Source organism: Pteropus vampyrus, unplaced genomic scaffold, assembly GCF_000151845.1.
Source record: "Pteropus vampyrus isolate Shadow unplaced genomic scaffold, Pvam_2.0 Scaffold3070, whole genome shotgun sequence".
Classification (NCBI taxonomy): domain Eukaryota; kingdom Metazoa; phylum Chordata; class Mammalia; order Chiroptera; family Pteropodidae; genus Pteropus; species Pteropus vampyrus.
In genome coordinates this window covers 1,051-6,614 of record NW_011891851.1, presented here as the reverse complement: position 1 = coordinate 6,614, position 5,564 = coordinate 1,051, and the positions used below count along the sequence as shown (strand labels likewise).

At 58.9% G+C, this 5,564-nt stretch overlaps 1 pseudogene; it reads right to left on the bottom strand.

Moving 5' to 3' along the window:
* Positions 1-3,437: 3,437 nt before the first annotated feature.
* On the bottom strand, positions 3,438-3,560 carry LOC111734660 (annotated as a pseudogene).
* Between the last annotated feature and the right edge of the window lie 2,004 nt (positions 3,561-5,564).

The window sequence follows — 5,564 nt, the reverse complement described above, 5'->3', positions numbered from 1 at the left end:
CTCAGACTCCTCCATCTACGGTTCCTCCCTCGTCCCGCTGTGGCTCAGTGTGGCACTTTGCGAGTGCCGACCCGGGCCGAGACCATCGCTGCCGTCTGCCCGCCTGTCTGGAGGTGCCCCTGGCTTTGGGATGTGTGCCAGATACACCCCCACCCCCGGGAAGCCTCTGCCACAGTGGACGTGGAGACTGTTCTCTGTGTGAATTCAGCTGACTTTTCCTCCTAGGAGCGTGGGAAACACTCCCAGTGAGTGGCAGGTGCATTTGGATCGTGGCAGCTTCTCGGGACCTACCTGGAGCCCAGGACAGACCCTTCTGGCATTTTCTTTAGTGGTGAAGCGCCCTAGGAGCCAGGAGGCTGACCTCTGGGCGAGGTGACCTGAGCATGCTTGGAGACTTGTCCCCACGTTCCTGCCATGGAGTCCCGGCCATCACTCATGGCTCTCGAGGTTGCCACCGAGCACCCAGTCAGCGCCACCTTCAGAAACATGCCCAACAGACGCTTTGAGCAATGGTGACCTTGTGAAGAGTTTTGCCCAGAGACCAGAAATGGCCAAGACAGATGCTAGGGAGCCGGAGCGCCGGCCGGGGCTATGCTTAGCCGCGTCGCCTTGAGGGACAGAAAGGATCCCGTATGGCATGGCCAAGTTCATGACCTGGCTCAGGAGGCCGAGTGAGGGCGCCGAGAGGAAGGGCCTCGGTCCGGCACTGAGCTGCTTCCCTTTGAAGGGGGCTCCCGTGTCCCACCCACCAGCCCCACAAGGACTCTGCGGGGCAGCTGTGCTGGCCCCTTGATGAGCTGGGAGGACAAAGGTCTGGAAACGCTGAGCTGATGAAACGGGGGTTCATCTGGACAGCATTAGCGGCACATGGAGGGGGTTACGGAGGGGTGCAGACCAACCCCTTATCTGTGACAGCTGGCCCAGACATCAGGTTCTGGCCAGCCTCAGGTGATCAGCTGGTAGCCGTCATAAGTGACTCGTGGGCGTCACCCCGTGGCTCCCCGTGTGGGTGTGGGCTCAGGGCCCCTCCCTGGCTGGCTCCTGCTAGAAGGCAGCCCTGGGCTCCTCTCCCCACCTGCAGGAGTGGGGGTCCATCCAGGGAGGCTGGAGCCTCGTGCGATGGGGAGGGATGGGCGCGGGCTGAGGTCCAGGGGTGCAGCCCCCACTCTCCCTCTGCTCTCGCTCTGCCCCCTGCTTCTCCACCTCCTTAAGCCTCCTTAATTTTCTTCCCAAATCTAGAGCCCTGGGGGGTTGGAATTTCCTGCTCTGGGGGGACCCTTAGTCTACACTCAGCCTTTCACAAGCTGCAGCTACACACTCAGGACCAGGCCCCGTTCCTACCTCTGGGCCCCGCACGTTCCCCTCTGTGCCCCTTGCCCAGCTGGCCGCCCGGCCCCTCGAGGCTGTCCCGTCCTCTGACCTGCCTCAGCTCTTGGGGCTTGTGCCGCAAGACGCACCTGTATCTGTGAGAGTAACGAGGACGCGCATCTCCCTAAGTGGTTGTGACGGCCACACGGCTGGGCTCTTCTGTCCGCCCCCTCTGACTGTGCCTCTTGGCGGACAAAGGGTGCGCGAGGGCCCAGGGCGGGTCCTCCCGCAAGCAGCTCCTCCCCGCCAGAGCTCTCTCCCAAGCCCGGTGCCCAGCTGCGTCCCCCCTCCCTCGGAGGCCCGGGGCCACCTCCAGCCATGCTGTGGTCTCCTGTACAGGGATGACCGGCCCCCTCCATCCACGCGGGCACCCAGGGTGGGGTCTTCCTTTCCACAGGGGCGACGTGCACGTCCAGCCTGGAGGCGGCCTCTCCCGGCCGGGCCCATGGCATCTCCCAAACCTGCCCAGTGCTTGTGCTCGCTCAGCCACGAAATCATCATCATTGTCCTCCCCGTCACCACTGCTTGGCTTGTTTGTGAGGGGCCACGTCTCCCCAAGCAGGTGGGAGCTCTCTGAGGTCCAGCGTGAGCTGGGACCTCCTGGGGGGGACTCAGGACACACCGGGTCAGAGCGCCCCTCTGTTTCTCCCTCCCACTCTCCATGGCTCCCCCACTGGCCCCTCACCCGGCCTCCTTTCCCGCAAATGCCGGACGGGTCCCTGAGCAGAGCTGCCGTCAAGTCACCTGTGTCCCAGACCCCGCCCCGCCCCCCGCTCCCGGCAGCGAGCATCTCGGCATTCCACTGCATTCAGCGAATGCTGCCTCCTGCTGGAAAAGCATCAAGGGACAGACCCATGGCCTGGTGGGGTGAATGTTCTAGACGGGGAGTCAGAGTGGCAGCAGATATCAGAGGCAGTCAGTGCTCTAGAGCAGAGGTCCCCAACCCCCGGGCCGTGGACCGGTACCGATCCGAGGCCTATTAGGAACCGGGCCGCACAGCAGGAGGTGAGCGGCGAGCGAAGCTTCACCTGTATCTGCAGCCGCCCCCCCAGCGCCAGCATCACCGCCTCAGCTCTGCTGCAGATCATCAGGCGTTAGATTCTCATGGGAGCCCCAGTCTCTGATGCCCAAAAGGTTGGGGACCACTGCTCTAGGGAGATGCCCAGGATTGCAAATGGGGGTGCTGGGGAGCTAGGCGTTCAAGCCCCCGATGGCGCCCAGCTGCCTTTCCAGCTGTGTTTGCTCCGAAGTGCTGCCCCCCCACCGCCATCACTCACGTGTGCAAGTTCTGTCTGTTTCCTGCCGTTTCTGGAGTAGAGGCAGGTCTCATGCCCGCGAAGCATTTACACGTGCACACGCGTGCTCGGGCGTGCTCGTGGGTGGTGGTTTCCACTGATACTGGGTGGGGGCAGGGCTGGTCTTGTCCTTTGAAGACTCGAGCTGTCTTTCTGAAGCTTCCTCTCCAGTTGTTTCTCTCAGGATTGCTCTGACCTGAGGATGCAACACGCAGAAGTCTCGCAGGCCATGCCACAGTCCGGGCTCTCTGGCCCATCTCTGTGGCAGGACGTGTCCCCTGTGTGTGGCCGACACGGACTTGCTGGGAGCGCAGGGTGGGGGGGTCACCTGGGGTTCCTGTGGTCCCTGCTGTCTCACTAGGCCAGGACTGGTGTCCCTGGCTGCTGTCGGGGGCGACTTTCGGGGCGAGAGCCCGTCGGGGCCCCGTACGTTTGGCGGGGCCACCAGGCCGAGGGCGAATCACGGACTGAGCAGTTAAAATTACACGCACCTGTCGCCTGCTGAGCCGACGGAGGTGACTTCCAGCACAAGCAGAAGCAGCGTCCCGGTCGGCTGTGTCCCTGCCCACGAGCCCCAGGCAGGAAGAGCGTGGGGCTTCCTGAAACAGGGGTGCATGCGCCCCACTGTGTGTGTGTGCAGGGTCTTTGTCACATGAAACAGAGGAATTATGGCAGGTTTTTTTTGTTTTGTTTTTTGAGGCAGGGCAACCCTCGGTCGACCTCACAGATTGCAAGGACCTTGTCAACTTACAATCCTTTATTTTTTATTTTTTATGCCTACAGCAAGCACCTGGTCTTCCTAGGTGGTTTCCCATCTAAGTACTAAGCAGGCCCGACCCTGCTTAGCTTCTGAGATCAGACGGGATCCGGCTTGTTCAGGGTGGCATGGCCGTAGACACTGTGGCAGTTTTGACTTGGGGTTTGTGTCTGATGGAGCGTGATAATCATTCCATCGGAAAACAGAGCTTTTTCCTTGAAACAGGTGCTTTCAAAGGCCTGGTGTTGGGGTTGGATCTCTTAGCATGAGCAAGTCATTAGAAACAGAGGGCTCAGTATAAAGAAACTGCACTCAGGTGACTTTCTGGGGTCGGGCGTTCTGTGGGGTGCCGAGTAGCACAGCTCTTCGGAGCACAGCTAAGGATGAGCTTCTTTGGGGTGTCCCCACCCTTCCTTCCCACTGCACAGCTGTTTCCCATTACGCTTAAGCCCGTGTCTCCCGTCCCTCCAGGTGATCAATGTCGACGGGACAAAGAGGCGGACACTGCTGGAGGACAAGCTCCCGCACATTTTCGGGTTCACGCTGCTGGGGGACTTCATCTACTGGACTGACTGGCAGCGGCGCAGCATCGAGCGTGTGCACAAGGTCAAGGCCAGCCGGGATGTCATCATCGACCAGCTGCCGGACCTGATGGGGCTCAAGGCCGTGAACGTGGCCAAGGTCGTCGGTGAGTCCTGTCAGCCTCCAGCCGCGGGTTGGCCATGCCAGCTGGTGCAAGGAAGAAGCGACAAGCTCGTGGATGCCCTTTGGTCCGTGGGCAGCCCAGTTTGGGGCCAAAGCTGGAGGCATAGTGTCCAGCTGGGGTGCCCCACTCTGGGGATGATGGGACAGGAGATGGCGATAACATCTAGTTAAAGACAGGTAGGCGTGAAGGTGGTGTATTGACTGGGAGTAGTTACGAGGCGGTGGTTATGCACTAGCACTGCTGGTAGTAAGTGTTATAATAGTGGCCAACATTTGTTGAATGCCTGCTGTGTGCCAGGCTCTGGCTAAGTGCCTTAGTGCCCAAAGCAACCCTACACGCTAATTGCAGTATTGCCCCATTGATGCTGGGGAGAAGGAGGCAAGGCCGCTTAGCTAATGGGTGGCCAAGCTCAGGATTCACGCAGGGTCTGCCACGATCTCACTGCCAGGCTTTGCAGAAAGCTCGCTTAATACAATTTTGTCTCTTTGTAAAAAAGGATTTGTAAATGCAGGTGGACAAGCTGCTCTGGAGAGAGTAGCATCCAGGTGCAATGGGGGATGGGATGTGGGGGACTCCGGGCTATGTGGGGACAGGGACTCTCCACCAGGGGCCTCAAGTCTAGTACAGCATCTGCGTATCAGCAAACCTTTGCTGGATGAATGAATGAATCAATGAATGAATGACCAGCAAGGACCCAGTGCTTACCTTCAAGTAGTTTACAGTCTGGTGGGTGAGACACTCCTTAGCTCTGCTACCAAGTAGATGGGTATAGCTGAGATGTTAGAGGCACGCCTGGCTTGAAATACGAGGGAGGTCATTTGAACTTGACATTTAAGGAGCAGGTGGGGAGCAGTTTGCCGGCAGAAGAGGCAGCTGAACACAGGCCTGGAGGAGGCCGTGTGGGCTGACGTGGGAGCAGCTACTGCTTCTCTGTCTCTTGGATAGGCCTTTAGTCCCCGCCTGCATTCCTGATACCAAGATGATGGCATCAACGAGTTTTGTTCACCAGCCACCTTGTAAAACATGCCCATCAGCCACTGCGGACTGCGGGGCCCACCTGTGAGTGGTTATTTAAAAAGCAAATAAAACCCCAGAGACCAGGAAAAAGATGTATCCATGGGGTGTGATTTAAAGTTGAGAAACCAGGCTCATCTCCCTCCCTCGCATCTCAGGATTTACCGCAAGAGATGGGGGAAGGACTTTTTTTAGCTGAAATACTTAACATTAAATTAGAGCCAATTTTCACAGCACCCCGTCGATGAGTGAGATTAACAGGCTGGCCGAAAATAAACGAGTGTGCTAAGTACCATCTGCTTAAATGAGAAAAGGAGGCGCCTCCGGCCGTCCCAGGCGAATCTGTTTTCGAGGCCGTCTGGGTGGATTCTCAGGCTCCAGTCCTGTCAGCTGACTGAGACTCCAGGCCCAGGAGGAGTGACTT